Here is an 18,213-nt window from a genome sequence, read left to right as displayed (position 1 = left end):
GTTCACAGAGGGAATCAGACTCTGCCAGGCTTCCACCGGGGGGGAATAACGCTGGCACTGAAACCTTCTATTACATGGCTTGGTCAAGAGCCCTCAGGACGGGGGGGCCATGCTAGGACCACACCTCGATCCCACTGAGCACGTCCCCGACTTTATATCACAACCTGACACTTCAATAAAGAGAGAGAAGAGGAGGAGAGTGGTTCAAAGCCCGGGTATTCGTCAGGGATATCTGATGCTGTGTTTGTCATCTGCAATTTTTGCGACCGGGATGAAAATAAATCCAAACAGGTCAAGGCAGTGAATCAAAGTGGAGAAGCTGGTCTGGAGGGAGCGGGCGCGGCAGTGGAACAACACTAATGCAATTACGGGGATTTTCTGCTACGGTCCAAGGGCGGAGGGTAGGATGCTCCAGGCGAGCGGCGCTGGAGATTCATCCGTCAGTCGGGGGAACAGCCGGCCGCCTCGCTGTCTGGAAGAGCCGAGTGAGGAAATACATAACAGGTTACAGCAGAGATCCAGGATGTTCTGCGATTCTGATGCGTCCCGCCTGGATTGAATTGAACTTTGGCTCAAAAATTCATTCCTGAGAAACAACAGGATTTTTATAAAAGTGTAAAACTGATGCTCCAAATGAAAGATTTCACTTTCCCCTGGGCGGAGATGAGAAGCTAAAAGGACACGGCCCGGTGAATCCAAACAAGCTCTGCTCCAGCTACAGAGAATTCAGCGTGGACACGGAGCAAACACTTGAAACCGTTACTTCACGTTTACGCCCAGTAATCCCACTGACTCCTCACACCTCCTGCTGCCCCTTTTCATTCCGTACGACTTATTTTCACAGCGTTTCTAAGCCGAATCCGAGTCTACGGAGAGCAGAACTCCTTATCAAACACGGCCTCTGCAGCCTGCTCCCTCTCTGCTGGGGCTCTGGATCGCCCCGGTGCCAACCGAGCAGCAAGGCCTTGCCAGGAGTACATCAAGCTCCCGGGCCTTGCCAAGTATACAATGTGCAGGAGGGGGACTTGCCAAATGTAATCCAGCAATGGTGCAACACCCTCGAATGAGTCCAACTGGCCGGGAGCTGTATGACTCTGTAAATATTTCATGTGAGGAAATCAACACAAACCGGGAAACATAAACGCTTGGAGAAGTCAGAGTTTGTGATGGTGGGTCCTGAGAGTGAAACACGGAGGAAAAGGATTGAGAAGGAAAGATTTCATACAAAGTCTTAGTTTATATAGTGGAGTAGTTTCTTTTAGAATGCAGTGATCTTACTACTCTCTTACCTATCGTACAAAAAGTGGTTAATTAATATGTACAGGGACGGAAAATTAATCGACTTTATTTAGATTAAGGCAGCAACTACTTAATGTTTTCATCATTGATTCATCTGCAGGTGACTTTCTCAATTCAAGGCCTTTTGATTTGGGATACAACATATTAGAAAGCAGCAAAGACGCGTTATATAATTAACTAAAGGCCGAGATGAAACCTTTATTACTTTGTCTGATGAACAATCCAAATTAATAAAATGCTGTTCTCTGTTCCTTACATTTAAGAAACAGTTTATTAGTTATTTAATAGTTTCTGCTGATCGTCCATTTGACTTATCAGCTCTAATTATGATTTTAAAAAGTGTAAAGTAAATCAAGTAAATGAAAACTCTACCTTCTAACCTTGTCTTTACATCTCTCTAAAACAGTCATCGTTTGTTTCAGACTCAACAAGACATCTGAAGATCTAATGAGCAATTCCAATGATTCTTAGTTAAGAAAACACCTTTTTTTTTGCAACCTTGGAAACATTGCAGTTCCCCAACTCCACCACAACCCAAACACAAAGACAAGTGGTTCATTTCACACAGACTAACCAACCATAGGTCACCACGTCATACATCCGCCCTGTGAAGTCCATCCGGTGTTTGTCATCTCCGCTCTGCAGCACTTTGGCAAATCGCCTCCAGGATCACGTTCCAGGACAAAACTCCAGATTTGGTCCACCCGCCCGTCAAGGCCGGATGACGCCATCTGACCAGCAGCGATCTGCCGCCTTGGCAGCTCTGGTTTGCAGATTGCCGTGAAGGCACTCAGGCAATCGCTCAGTCTTTATCTACAAGCAGGAGTTCACATCTGAGTGGAGAGTGAGGTGTAAAAGAGGCCAGTCTTAATCCTGAAAGGGCGAGTGACCTTTTAATCCCTGAAGAAGAAGCAGCGCCAGCGGCTGAACGTGTGTGTGTGCAAACAGGTGAAGCAAAACAAACACTGAGGCGCCTCATTATCTAATAATCATCCTTCCAAAGAGATGGATACACACTTAGAATAATACGAGCGCCAGGAGAAACTGGTGCTGGAGGAAAGTTCAACTGTATTTCTCTCTGTTTTGACACAGAGATTGAAGATCATTTCCAAGCAGCCTGAGACAATTAAGGAAATGATAAAGAAACATATTCTTCTGATTCAAAACATGAGCTCAGATGATGCTCTGATGAAAGAAAAATTAATCTTCAACTCAACTCAAATTCATTGGTTTCAGCTTCTAATCAGGCTTTTCTTTATCATATCTATAACTATAACAGGCAAAGTGAAGACAACATTATGGGCTCTATGAAAAATAAACACATCATCATTTTGTTCCAGTTCTTTTCACCAAAAACAGAAAATCAAGTTGAAGAGTTTGGTTTGTTTATGGAGTAAAACATCGGCACTGGTAAACAGCATCAAACCATCGATACCAACACTAAAGATGTGAAAAGTTTCATTTTTAACTTGAAAAAACTGTTTTTGTAAGTGTTTACTTTTGAAATTGAAAGTACAAAAATGCTCTTAATTCATAATGTGATTTGTGAGTTAAAAGTTTATTTGTAACCAGTTTGTACTTTCTCCTGATTTCTGGAAAGATGGAACATGAATAACTCTCGTCTTCCATCAGTATTGATTCTGTCCCTCTGGCTCTGGACTCATTTAAGCATAAAAACATTGACATCGATGTAACAGCTTTAAAAAGATCTCGTGGGAAAGCGACGGCACGGTAACAAAATAGCAGCAATTTCCCCAGCGGTTCATTTGCCGCTGACATGTAATTTGATTCCGCTGACCAGCACTGCAATTACAGAGTGGAGCTTAATTTGTAGGTTGCCATATCAGCTCTTTCATTAAACTCTGGTTTGTCTCTTCTTTGTATTTTGTCCAAACTGGGAACAGACCGCGAGCACATGATCCAACCAACCAGGATTAGTGAGCACCTGAACAATATGACCTAAAACACATCGTGGGATCAAGTCCAGCCTTAAGTCCTCCCAGATGTTCACAACCTTCCCTGTGACTGAAGGGGTCAGCCCTCTGGCCCAGTTCCTACCTCAACTGTGGATTAATGCCAGATCTGAAGGGAGGTTATCACCCTTGGTTACCACTATAAATACACTAACCCTTCGCACTGGCTTGTGTGTGAATGTGGCTGCACAACAGATGTAGGCTACATTACCATGATAAAGCAGCTGCACGCTCAAATGGTACCCTGTTGGCTCAGAGGGTTTAAAGAATTGACGGCCGCAGCCGAGCAAAAGACAAAGACTTTCTGAGCATTGTTTGCATCTGCGGCTGCTTCCAGCTAAAGAGACATAAATACTCAGTGTACACTACAGACTGTGCAGCCACACAGCAGACACACACAGTTAGCAACCAGCTGGGGAATAATACATCAACTTGCTTCTACTGCCCCCAAATGGCCAAAGCAACAAAACTCCAACTTAAAAACCATAGAGGTAATTTGCCCCTACCCTCAAACACAAAGTAGTGGTATTAAGTTTACTTTGTAGATGTGGCCTTCTTCTTTGAGGCTTGAACCTTGGATGTGATCGACATCCTGAGCGACAGGAACACAGAGATGGACCAGTAAAGAGACTTACAGGGTTGGTAAAAACTTTCTGGATTTTTTGAGTTCCCTCTACCATTCCCTCGATGTGTTAATCAACATCCATCAGCTCCAACTCCAAAAAAAAGACAATCAACACCAACATAGAAACTCTCCCACCACTAGCGTTTGGTTGGTGTCATTGCAGCGTGTTTCACACACACACACACACACACACACACACACACACACACACACACACACACACACACACACACACACACACCTGCACACAACTTAGAAGCAGGAATTTGGGCTAAAACTCTTATGAAACTATAAAACACCGGATTCTCTCATTTCTCATGTAAACCTCAGCAAACAGGGTAAAACAGATAAAGGGGCACAAAGGGAAATCTGAGAGGGGATGTGATGAAAACCAGCCTCATTCAACATCCTGTCCGTGCTTTCTCTAAAACTGTGGCAGGGCACTTTTTATCAGTCGCTCTTCGGCTGTTACACAATCACAGGGAACAACGAGGGATTCAGAGAGGTGCCATTCATCCCCGAGACTCTAAACAACCGGGACACTCACTGCATTCCCCCACAGCCGTGACCGACACTCAGGAATGACTGTGTCTTTGGGTAAACATGCATGAATTAATCAGAAATCCTCTTTGTGTGTGTGAGTTTGTGTTGTGTTGTGTGCGCTCTCTGCTCCTGTGAACCTGTGTGAACCCGTCACAGAGACTCTGGCCTTGTTCTGCCTTGTGTGGTTACAGGAGACACAGCAGCATCGCGTCGTTTGATGAGAAGCGATGGAAGAGCTCATCCTGAACTACGACGCCGGCCGCGGCCTTTTCCAGCTCGAGCTCAGATCTTCACGCATGAGCGGCCTCCAATTAAAACACAAGCTAACAAACAGGGGGAACCTGCACGTCCTACTTCCCTCTGCTGGCCTCTCTCTCTCTCTCTCTCTCTCTCTCTCTCTCTCTCTCTCTCTCTCTCTCTCTCTGTCCAATTAAAGACGTCAACTCGGAGGCAGAGATCGAGCAAAGCTTCTCTCAGTGTCGTGGATTATACAAAAGCAGGTTGCTGAGTTCATACAACTGAATAACTGCTCATATTACTGATAAATATTGAGATTTAGTCAACTTTGTGAATAAAAGAACATCCCTGATGCCAAAGTTCAGTGTTTGAACACACATAATGTTTTAAATTAGTTCAGGGAGCAGTTTATAAATTGTGCCTTGAGTTGGGGGATGAAAAGTTAAGCTAAGGTCATCAGCACATACTTTAACACATCATTAGTGGCACAGAGAGGTATTTCAGCCGACAAGAATCTCGAAAATGCAGAAGAGAAACCACAGAGAAATGATTGAAATTCTCACGATTACGTGGTTTGGTCCACAAGGAAGAACCAGAAAGACAAAACAACTTTTCCCCAAGTGAAATGTCCCTTTCACTACAGAGCAAAACTCTGAAATATTCAAAATACAAACGTCACTTATCAAAGAAAGTTCAGTTTATGATTTGCATTCATGTAAAGAATATATTCATGATATCAGCAGATACAAATAACATTTGGCCTCAACACTCCAGCAATGTGTTTGGCCTAAAGGGGAAAAAAGCAGCTCCACAAGTTTCCATAAATCATCCTGTAAAAGTGAAATGTTGAAAACGAGTCAGAACCTGAAAGTCCAGTCACACTTTGATCTGTTCATCCTCGACAGTTGTGAGAAAAAGTCTTTAGCTGATTATCTTTTAGTTTGAGAAACAAAACAGTTTCCTCAATTTGAAATTAAGCTGCTTTCCTCTGTTTTGTATCACTATAAATTAAATATACTGTTTTTTTATACAGTTACAAATAAACTGTTTGTTCACTGGAGACCTGTTTCACAATTCACTGACATGTAATTGAGAAATCTTTCGACAGATTACTGGATAATGACGATGGAGTGTTTTGCGTCACGTATAATAAACTGCACATCTGGCCCTGGCAGCGTGTGTGGATGTCAACATCTGTTGATCTGTAAAATACCTCAATTAAATGAAGTGAAAACAGAAAGAGGAAGAGGGGGAGGGGGAGGAGGAGGAGGAGGAGGAGGGTGGGAGTCAGCGTGAGGAACTTCTCAGAAACGTTCTCCTCATGTGTAAACACACACAGTGAAGTAAGAAAGTAATTTAAACTCTTTCAAATCATTAAAGTTTATTATATTATCTTTAGCTGATTCTCAGTTTCTCAGTTTGAAACAGTGCTGCTCCTCTCGTATCTTTAAAAATCGAATGCATTTGTTTTTATACTGTTGATCAGACATAACAAACAATCTGGAGATTTCAACTTTTCCGTTTTTTCACACATTATTGAAAAAGAAGTGACGGATTATTTGACAGATGTAGGAAATAGTTGCAGCTGATGAAGAAATACACAAATGAGGAACTTTTCATTCAGTTTCTTCTCATGTGTAAGCACAAAAAGTGAAGTAAGAAAGTACATTTAAGTAATTTCATTCATAAAATATTATTACATCATCATTAGCTGAGTATCTTTTAGTTTTAAAGACAAAACTCTTTCTCAGTTTTAAACTATGCTACTTTTTTCTACTCTAATGTTTTGTTTTCCGTTGATCAGACGAAAAAAAACTATCTGAACACGTCAAGTTGAACTTTATGAAATTCTAGACATTCCTTCACTATTTTATGATATTTAATCTAGAAAAACTACAAATAATTCAACAGATAAACTGATCATGAAGCAAGTTGTTAGTTGCAGCTGTAACTTATCCCACATTGTGTTTTTAATGCCACGTACAGTGAACTACACATCTGGCAGAATGTTTGTACGTCCACATCTGTAAATCAGTACATTAGCCAGAGCACAGAGGAGGGAGGGAGTCGGTCTGAGGGAGTTTTCAGGAACTTTCTCCTCATCTGTGAACGCACCTCTGCAGGATTGTTAAAACTCCTGACACCATATCAACACCTGAACACGTCATGGAGGATGCTGGCCTGCATCTGCTGAATGGGCTGAATGCACAACACAAACCAGGCCCAGCTCCCCCCCCCCTGTGTCACATCTCCTCTGCACAGACACACACACAATAAACAACACAATCAGGGTGAAAGCAGGAGAACAGCCAGAGAAGCGGAGGGAGGGTTGGCTTCCTCCAGGAGCAGCAGGAGCAGGAGCAGCATCATCCAGCTGCTTCTCCTCCTCACATCTGTCTCAGTCTGACCACGTCAACACCTCCTCTCCTCCTCCTCTCCTCCTCTTCTCCTGTTCTCCTCCTGTTGTCCACACACATGAGAGACAGGCACACACACACACACACACAGATAGAGACCCACTCACCTTCCACATCCAGGCCATTCTTATTTCTATGCAAACAATGGTGGACCGCTGTGGATTCCTCAGCTTCTCCCACCTCCTCCACCACCTCCTCCACCAGGAGAACACCGCACCGATCACCGCGTCCGTCTCCTCACGCACGGAGTCACGCACGCCCCGCAGGAGGGGGTCACGCGGATGCGGGCAGCGGAGATGCGGTGATCGGCTCCATGATGTCGGTGAGTCCCGTTATTCGTCGCCTCTCTTTTTTTTTTTTTTTCTCTCCTCCGGTGGAGAAGTCGGCACCAGGAGCGACGCTGCGCTGCTATTGGTCGACTCTGGGCTCAGTCCCGCCCCCTCTCAGTCACATGACCGCCGCTGGTTTCCTCCTCGCTCCAGCCTCTTCATCACGTCAGCGAGCAGGAGATGGTTCATCAACACAATGTTCTTCATCGGTTTTATACTGGTTTATTGAAGGTAAAGTGTGGGAAATTAACAGAAAGGAATCTGAAGCTGGACCTCTTCAGTTGAGGAAGTTTACAAATATCTGTATTATAATAATAGTCTTCTTCATCATCGTCATCTTCGTCATAAGTTTATTGGCAGTTATCAATACAAGTAACAAAATGCGTTACAAGAAACAGTTTAAAACTCAAACAATGACAATAATGATAATAATGATAAAAATCCAATCAAATAGACATAACATGATAAAAAGCTTTTTTAAAAAGACGTGATAGATAAAACTGATTCTGCTGATTCTACTCGTCTAATCTCCTCTGACTGATCTCAGCTTTTTTATTATATATTTTAAATAAGAGAACAAAGTGCCACAGATGATATTTTTGTCTAAAAAAAGTACTTTCTTGTACTTTTTCTAAATAATGCTGCCTTGGGCTGGGCACATAAGACTTTAGGACACAATAATAAAAACCCATCAATAAAAATAGATTGTGGATTTTCTTTTTAGCTAACTCACAGACTCTGCATTAACTGAGCAGCTTTATCTTTTATTTTGAAAAGATGATAGTCTGGTAGTGTAACCACCTGATGAGCTTATTACTTTCTTTAGCTCAATGTTTGGTCTCCACCAACTCCTGAAGGAAATGTCAACATTAGCTGGTTGCTAACTGTGTCACTCTGCTGCGCTGCTACTGGTCGGCACTGGGCTCAGTCCCGCCCCCTTCTAGTCACATGACCACCGCTGGTTTCCTCCTCGCTCCAGCCTCTTCATCACGTCAGCGAGCAGGAGATGGTTCATCAACACAATGTTCTTCCTCGGTTTTATACTGGTTTATTGATTTCATTATGGGGGAAATGAACAGAAAGGAATCTGAAGCTTGAGCACTTCAGTTGAGGACGTTTACAAATATTGATATTATTATAAAAGTCTTCATGATCATCATCTTCATCATAACTATATTGGTATGGCAGTTTTCAATGCAAGTAAGAAAATGCGTTTCAACAAAACAAACAGTGATAATGATAAAAGTAAAATCAAATAGACATACCATGATAAAAACTTTTTTATAAAGACGTGTCCTAACTGAATCGTACAAATTCCTCTGACATATCTTTTATATTTTTTTTAATATTTTAAATAAGAGAACAAAATTCAACAGATGGTATTTTGGTTACAATAATAATAATAAATGTTTTTTTGGGCACATAACACTTTAGGAGACAATAATCAAAATCCATGACTCAAAATAGATTGTGGACTTTCTTCTTAGCTAACTCACAGACACTGCATTAACTAAGCAGCATTATCTTTTATTTTGAAAAGATGATAGTGTGGTAGTGTAGCCACCTGATGAGCTTATTACTTTCTTTAGCTCAATGTTTGGTCTCCACCAACTCCTGAAGGAAATGTCAACATTAGCTGGTTGCTAACTGTGTCACTCTCCTGTTGGTCATAAGCAGGTAAATGTCCCCAAACATTACAAATAATTTAAAAAAAGTTGACATATGATCTTTAAAGTTTATGTTTTTCAAACTCACTCATTCAGTATTAATAGAACAACTTTGTTCTTCATCTGTAGACGAGTTTGCCTCGATACAACATTCAGTCTCTTTTTGCTCCGTTTTTGGTCTCTACCAACTCCTGAGGGGGTAAAAAGCTCTTTAGCCGCTGAATGCTCCTGTTTTATAAATCAGTAAATCATACTCAATGTTTGTGCAGACCACAAATAAAACAACAACCCCCTAACCCCACATAACCATATAGTACCAGTGAAGCGACCTTATAAGTCTATAAAAGTCACAATCGCTGTTTGGCCATATCTTTTCTCTCCGTATAATACTTCTCTTCTGTGCTTGTGGGACGTCAGCTCTGTTTTTATTAATGAATCCTGTCGGAGAATATTGATGATATCTGCTCCTGTGGGGAGACGGTGTGCAGAGATATGAATCCAGCTCAGATATACTGTCTGATTCCTCCCAGTGCCGGAGTCACCTGAATACAGAGAGGGAACAAAACAGAAACCAGGAAATAATATAATGTTTTGCCTCAAAGAGTTGAATTCTGGGCTGGAATTGTGAAACTATATTAAATAATGAAATGAGCCAAATTAGTTATTTCTATCAGTCTACTAATTTATTGTTTTATTTTTTCTATTTATATCTTGGCCTGAACTGTGTTTTTCAAACTGGTTTAGGTTTAATTTAAAAATAAATTAATACAAATTTGCTCCATATGGTCTCCTATGCTGCATAATGATGTGTTTTTCTGTTGAGTAAACTAAACGAGCCAATAACAAATACTAATACCAATACTAATACTGCATCAGCTGAAGTACTTAAATCAACAATAGAGCAGTTTTAGTCTATTATTCTTCATTTGGACACGGTTGAGGATGTTAACATTTATCTGTGGTGCAAATAAACTGGAATAATGTGAAATAGATTTTTGTATTGACCTGCCAATACCAACACAGAATTGTTTATATTAAGGTACTAATTCATATATAAATGTGATTGTTTTTGAAGTTATTGTTCATTTCATTTCTCTATTTCCAGAAATTCTAAGATTTCATACAAATAAAGCGAAACTTATATATATTATGTCACCTTATGGCTGTAAGGAAGAGTAAATTAAGTTTATTGTTCACACTCCGTGAAACACTTTTCTACTCTTATGTTAGTTTTGTTGCTGTAGACGTCTCCTCAGACGCTTGATGAATACAGGCCCCGGACTAGAGGCCACCTTCAGGGTGAGAGCAGGGATTCAGTCTCTCGCTCTGTGAGGAAAATCACATTCTGACGACTGAATCCAATCCACCTTTTACACCGTGTGTCCTTGGATTGTGTCAGAAACTAAAGCAAACGGAGGAAACTGGAGCACGACACAGGGAGAATCCAGGGGAGAGGATCCGGTTCAGTGTGGAGGAAACCGTGGAGCCGCTGTGAGCTGAGTTTTAATGACTTTGTTGTACTTTATAATATTTTATCGCCCCTCGTATAATATTCCCATAACACTCCTGAAGAGAATACTACAGATCCCATACAGTGCCTTAACTATCTGCTTTACTGCAGCTGAGTGTAGTTTCTCTCCACGATTTATAACAGGGCTGCAAAAGTTATTTTTCTAAGCAATAACTAGCGTCTACATGACATTTGTATATATTTCATATTTCAAAAAATCTAATTCTTATGATACATGTGTTTATACAGAGGAGCTGCAGCACAATAAATTAGCCGATGAAATATGAAGAGACCTGGTCATTATTATTTTTCTGAGTTTATTGGTCAAATCCCATATTGCAGTTGCATTAAAAGTTGTTGCTCATAGAGTTCAACTAGTTCTACATGGACAAAGGGAAGTGAACTCTCTGAAGCAGATTTATATGTTTCCATCCATCCATCATCTAAATATACATCCATCTAAATATTCAAAAACATTCATCACCACCCCTAGCTCTGACTCTAACCACTCAAGTAAATTAGAATGAAAGTAATTAGATTGTGATCAGAGAAATAGACTTTGACACTTGGACTCCAGTGAGTACACAACAGAGAGTCTGAGTCCGGCCACACACACACAACCACACGGCGTATTGCACTTTGACCTGCTTCTATTGCAGGTATTCTGGAGAAATGAATTAGTTTATGGTCTTGATTGTCAGAGTATTTCTAAAGAAACTTATGGGAAAAGAAAACGTGCAACCATCCCGTCTTTGTTCTTGTCGTTTTTCCGGCGCTGCCTGTGTGTCTTTGCTGCCGGAGCGAGAAGCTGTGATTGAGTTCAGCTGGAGCCGGATGACACGGCACCTTGTGTCAATAAGAATTTTCCAAGACGTCAGTCGTGTGTTTGCAAATGAAAGAAACCAATCTGAATTTTTTATATTCAAAAAATATTTGATGTACACCAACTGTAATTACTGAGACACAAACAAGCTTGAATCCACTGAGGTGCTGACAAGTGCTGGTGGAGGAGAGAGGCACACACACACACACACACACACACACACACACACAAACACACACACACACACACACACACACACACACACACACACACACACACACACACACACACAGTAAACGGGTAGCCACAGGCTGCTGGCACACCTCACTCCTTCTGATTAGCTGTCGGCTCATTGATTCGACTCTTTCAGTTTTCTTCTCTTGCATTTTGCCATTTGGGAATCGGGTCCTCTCCACAAATCAATAGCTCTTTTTGGGGTTATCACCAAATCGCCCTCTTTCTCTTTCTGACTCTCTCCTTTTAAAGCTTTTCAGAAAAAAAAAGAGTAATCCTCAAACTTTGAGTGTGCCACAGCAGGGATTAAACTCTCGGTGGAGCGTGGAAAGTCAAGGTCGTCTGCAGAGCGTGCATCTGGAATGACCTCGGGATGATTAAGAGCCCGTGGATGAGACTCTCTGACCTTCTGGGATCTGATAAGGTGAAACCCTGAGGAGAGAAGAAGAAGGAGACACACGACGCCTGTGAGATAAAACACAGCTCTCGCTCGGGAGTCAGATGGAAGATCTGATGAAGGACACGTTTACATCAGGTACATCCATCAATCAGCACAATCTGAGTGGGTTCGTTCAAAAGTCAGACACCAATCTCGAAACATGATTTATACTAAACACTAATGATATACAATATATACTATATACTACTGTTTAACTGGGTTAACAGTAGACAATATATACATTATACTAGTGTTTAATTAGGTTATTTATGTACAATATGTACTTTATACTTGTGTTCAATTAGGTAAACGATAAACAAAATATACTTCATACTAGTATTTAATTAGGGTTAACTAGTTAAATTATAGACCACACCTCTGATCACCTGTGATTTTCGGCTCCTCCCCTTCATCCTCTCACCTTCCTCATCCCTCCCTCTATTCATCCCAACCCTCCTCCCCTCGTCCTCTTGTCCCTCCGTCCTTCATCCCTCGGTGCAAACGTCCATCACGTCTCCTCAGGAGGCGTCTGGGGCCCTGGACTCACGTCTGAGACGGTTCCATCGCACTGAATCTGTCTTCATCTTCCCCACGGAGCAGCCAATCAGACGACTTCCTTCACCTTCAGCCGTCCCCTCCACATCCTTTCATCTGTCCTCTGCACCCAATGCGTCCACTTCAATTAAAACCTGTAAATTACTTTTTCATTGCAAGTGAAATCGAATTTTTTAAAATCCTCTTACATGTGCCGCTGCCTGTCGATCATTCACCTTGAATCGTCACGAGCAACTTCACAAACTAATTTTGACACCAAAAAGTGTAAAATCTTTAGTGTCCATTAGATACAAAGATGAGAAAACTTTGACCTGCAGGTGGCGCTACAGAAAAATACATAGCATTTTATCTTCTCGGACCGTTAAACATCTGGATCCAAGAGTGTGTCTGTTATATTAATAGTGATATAATAATAAACTGTATTTGTAAAGCAACTTTTGTACAAGTAATGCAGCTCAAAGTGCTTAGTAATTAAAATATAGATAAAATAATATATACTTAAAATTAAGTTAAATAGATAAAATTGATAAAAAATAGTAAAGAAAGAAAGTGATCAATAATATATATATCAGACCAGTTGTTCAATACTTATCCCAAATATTTTAATCAAAGAAAAATGTCAACATCACAGAGGCACTGGAGGAAAAGTCAGAGATCCATCCTCAGGGAACAATGAATGTCTGCATGTAATTTCATATCAGTTCATGATCATCAGCGTTTATTGATTGATTTTTATTTATGGATTAGCAGAAAGGCTGAGATATTTCTGTTTCCATTAAAAGCTGGAGCAGCTAAAACACTTAATAATCCACAATCACTTTTTCACACGCACACTTTGAGACGCTTTTGTCGACATTTCTTCAAAACCCAGAAGAACCTTCACAGGAAGAGCAAATGAACTCATCAGAAATTTCTCTGCTTCTTCATTTCACCGAGCGGCCGCTGAACGACTGATGAATAATTACCTGCAAAGATGAGAGTCACCAGGATCTGAGGAAGAAACGTTCCCATAGAAACTTTTTATCCCTCTGCGATGAAAAGTGTGAAAGCTAAACAGCTCAAAGACCAAACGTTCAAACCGTAATTGCATCAGGCTGCTCGGAGGAACACAGACTTTCAGGCTCGACTCATTTATCACAGCGTTTGTAAGAGAATGGTTCAGAGCAGCGAGGATTCAGCTCAGACGTTTTTACCCCTGAGCCTTTGTCTAGAAACCCTGGACTCCACACTGAGAGACAAGGCTCTGATTCCAGGTGCAGAGTAGCTGGGAGCTTTTGTTTGAGGGTCAGCGTTGGTCTGGTTCCCAGGCCAGAGACATGATGTCCTCTCTGCTCCCTGAAACCTTCCTCCTGCGCTGACAGACACAGACACAAAGACGCTAGGCTCTAGGCTCCCGGCTGACGGAGGAACGTGGCTTCTCACCGTCTGTGGAGGGGTTTGAAGATGGGGAGGAAAATATATATATTCATTTGAATTGATCAGAATCTTGAAATCGGTTTAGACATGCAAGGAATTTGCTGCGGTGTATTTGTGCAAAAGAGAACTTAATAAAAATATCGTAAACGCAAGAAAAAGGTAAGATTTAGGTGAAAAGGATCAATTGGAAGAAACTGAATATAAAATAATCCTAGCGATGTTTCCACGAATCATCTCAATTGTATGAATTCTTGTTTTCTTTATATTTAAAAACTTTATATTTACATCAGGAGCTGATACTCTCTACGGAGGCAGCCATGTTTTTTACAGTAGCCCAGACTGGACAAACTAAACACCTTTTGAGTTTTTATAAGTGAAGGTTACCTATTCAGCTGCAACATGCATATTCACCACTAGATGTCACTAAATCCCACACCCTGCACCTTTAATATGCAATATGAACCTTAACCATAACTGGCCTCGGAAAACTTGACATTTCCAAGTCACGAGTGAGGATGTGGTGCAGTGATGGAATCCTTAATGATGAAGCAGCAGCAGGCGGGAGACACTGTCCTCATGGTGTGAAGGTTTGGTCCCGAGGGAGCTGACTGGGAGAGTTTATGTGGAGCTGTCGGAAGCAGCTCACAAAGTTATTTCACAGGTGAATTCAAATGTTAACTTTTCTCTCTCAAAAGACGAGTGACATGTGATGTGGTGACACTGGGACAACACTAATAAACCAGTTCAAACAGCGTCCATATGGATCTCAAACAACCAGTGAACTGTACGTCAATCTTAGATAAACCTGCAGGAATCATATTTAAAAAGTGTTATTCAACAGATTATTAGAATGTGACTTGTGTTAATGAATTCATTGATCATCTGTTAGTGAATCATTCAGGGTTCAGCTGGGTGGTGTTGCTGGGACACAGGTCTCCTCTCACTGCACTGGTCACATCCCATCGCCTCCAGCTACAGAAGCAGAGGCTGAGCTCCCGTCCCATGATCCTCTCTGCTTCCAGGGGGGGGGGATCACGAGGATGAATCATCCCGACTCCATGTGACAGATGTGTCTCCCCTGCTGCTGAGAAGAAGCATAAATGGAAATCTAATTACCACATGTCCTTGGACATGGTGTCATTTTGTTAATGCATGTAAGGGCTCGTGTTAAAACACACGATTCATTTATATTCATGTTGAAAGTTGAACTATGACTGAAATAAATAACCTGCCGCAGTGTCGGTCCTCGGGTTAGAAATCTAATTTTCCACTTTCATTCGCCCTCAGGAGCTTTGAGGTCATTTGATTCTCTCTCTCTGACAGAACGTCTGTTAACCAAACAACCTCTGATCATCACGTGCTGGGAAAGAGTCTCGAATTTGTGCTTTATTACTTTTCAGTGATTATCACAGAGTGGATGGGAGACAAAGAAGAGTCACAGGATCAGCTGTCACTTTTATTTAATAGAAAAAGATGAATATTTTAAGGTTGATTGAGTTGGAATGTGTAACTTTTCCTTATAAAGCAGCATTTGTTTTTTTTCAGTTATAAACTATTGCTAGAACTGTTTATATAGAGTGGGATGAGAGATTAAGGACCCCAGTAAATATTTGTATTCCTTATTTTCTTCATTCTAATTTCATATTTCAGATATTTATTGACATAAAAAGCCTTTGAATCTTTACATTTATTTGATTGAATATATGCTAGTCTATGTTGTTTTATTTTACTCTTTTCTTGTATTTTTATCTCTTTTCATCGTGCAGCACTTTGCTCAGTCGTCCATTTTAAAAGTGCTATAAATAAACTTGACAAAAAATCAATGTTTTCTTTGTGCCAGGTTTGTCAGAGGAAATCACACGTTTGACCAGCAGCTCCGCCCCGTCAGCAGAAAGTGCAGAAAGCTGATGGATGAAACCGTCTCCACGGCGACGGGAAGTAGATAATGAATTCACTGGAAACAAACTTTTCTCCAAAACCAGAGTTTGGCTGAAAAATCTCCACCGCGGCTGCAGGAGGCGAAAAATAACAAAAACTAATAATAACCACAAACCGGGTGAAAAGTTGAACATGGATCTCTTCTGTGGACTTTATAAAAAAACAAACAAATAAAAAAATGTTTCCACCAAACTCATGAGTCATCTCGAGACTCTCACTCGTCCCTGCAGTGTTTGAGTGAAACTTTTATTAAGTGATGGTCGGCCTGTGGTTTGGCTGCAGCTCCGGTGGCCGGGACTAATCCCCTGTTTATTTTGTGCATAGAGATAACAAGAGGGTGACAGGACGGAGGAGAGGAGAGGAGGAGGAAGAGGAGGAGTAGGAGGAGGAGGAGAAATGGGTTGAGGCTTTTCGTCACAAACAAACAGGACTGAGAGGTGGAAGCTGGGAATCTGTCAGTCTGTCTTTCATCTTCTATTTCTCTTTCAGGTTTTCTCGCTCTCTCTCGTTCACATCTCCCTTTTTCTTCCTCTCCTCCACCTTCTGTCCTTCTCGTCATCTTCCTCACTAATGAGAGCCGGTGGGGTTTCTCAGCGGGCAGACCCCCCAAAACCAGCATGTTTGTCTCTGCCCAGAACAGATTACAGCTCCTACATAAATAGACAAATTAAAACTCAGGCCAAAGAGACCTGGGGGAGTCTGACTTTGAACCCCCGGCATTCCAGTTTCCAATCTTCAAACGACTCTTTTATCATCATCTCTTCATGTCCTCACTTCACAGACATTCATTTAGACACTGTCAACCTCAACGAGATCATTTAATGGGCTTCTCATAAAACTGTTGCTGCTGTGGACTAACGTAATCAGCTGTTCTTGGGGGGGCCTCCTCTCAGCTCAGACCCAAGGCAATTACATGCTTTGCCTACGCCCCTGCCCACCTCTCCCATTAACCGCTATCATAAGGTGGTGGCTTTGTTTCTATCACAGATGCATTAACAGGAGCAAGGGCACCTGAACCGCTGTCAATAAAGAGACTAGAAAGACACGACATGAACTCAAGGAGACATGGAATGATGACAAAGACAAAAACTAGTTCAAGGACACACAAAATGACCAAAACAACTCCTGAAAGAAACAAAAACATGCAGAAAGAGGCAAAGTGACCACAAACAACTGCAAAGAGACGCACGACAACAACTCAAAGATGGGGAATGGTGACGAAGAGACACAGGAAAGACCCCAAACAGATGCAAAAGAATAAATCGATGTGAAACTAACGACAAAGCGGCAAAGCAAACACACTAACACCTGCATCATTTGCAGTTGTGCGTCTCTTTTAGCCTCTGGGCGTCTTGCTCCTGTGAAGGAGAGGTGGAATCCCACAGTCTCAAACTCCCTCCATGCCTGCAGGCTAACCTGTGCAGGTCCAAACATCAGCTATCTATTCATATTATTTTGTAAATGGATGTTATTTGTTCCCATTTTATTGCCACAAATAAACAAAAAAACTTTATTTTTTATTAAAAACTTGCCTGTAGTCGTTCTAAAAGTTTCCAAACCCACTCAAAGGAACTCCTACATAAAGTGCCTCCACTGTCATGATGCAGTAATTAGTGCAGAGATAATAATGTTCCACGTAGTTATTATCACTTCATCACGAGTCTGACACTTTATGAAAAGCAGTTGTTCAAGTTGTTCTATGTAAAGTGTCGTTTTCTCATCAGGCTGTGCTGCAGAGAAAGTCTTTATCTTTATTACACGCAGGGAAAACAGGTAGAGGAGAATTACCTGCGTCTAATTACTGAGACAGAACGCATCCATCTTCAGGCTGCGGTGTTATTACAGTCTTTGATGATGACACGTCGTTTCTCAGACGTATCAGTCCTGGCTGTTCTGGGGAGCGTGGCGGGATTATTACCTCAGCCCCCGAGGCAGGAATCAATACAGATGTGAAGTTTAAGTTCTTACAACACACACAAGAGTTTAGTATTTCGTTCTTTTCAGACCACAAACTGAGTAAATAACAAAAGATGCGTAAAATACATAGAATATTAAATTAATAAACCATGAATTGATTAGATTTAACTCAGTAGTTCAGTAGTTCCATCCTAATACTTAAATGAAACAAGCAGTTTTAATATCTTGGCTTGAACAACTTGTGACAGACATTTTATTCATTATATTTGATTATTAATGACGTTTTAAATA

Source organism: Limanda limanda, chromosome 13 (assembly GCF_963576545.1).
Source record: "Limanda limanda chromosome 13, fLimLim1.1, whole genome shotgun sequence".
Classification (NCBI taxonomy): domain Eukaryota; kingdom Metazoa; phylum Chordata; class Actinopteri; order Pleuronectiformes; family Pleuronectidae; genus Limanda; species Limanda limanda.
The sequence above is the reverse complement of the archived record's forward strand: the minus strand, read 5'-3'. Positions refer to the sequence as shown.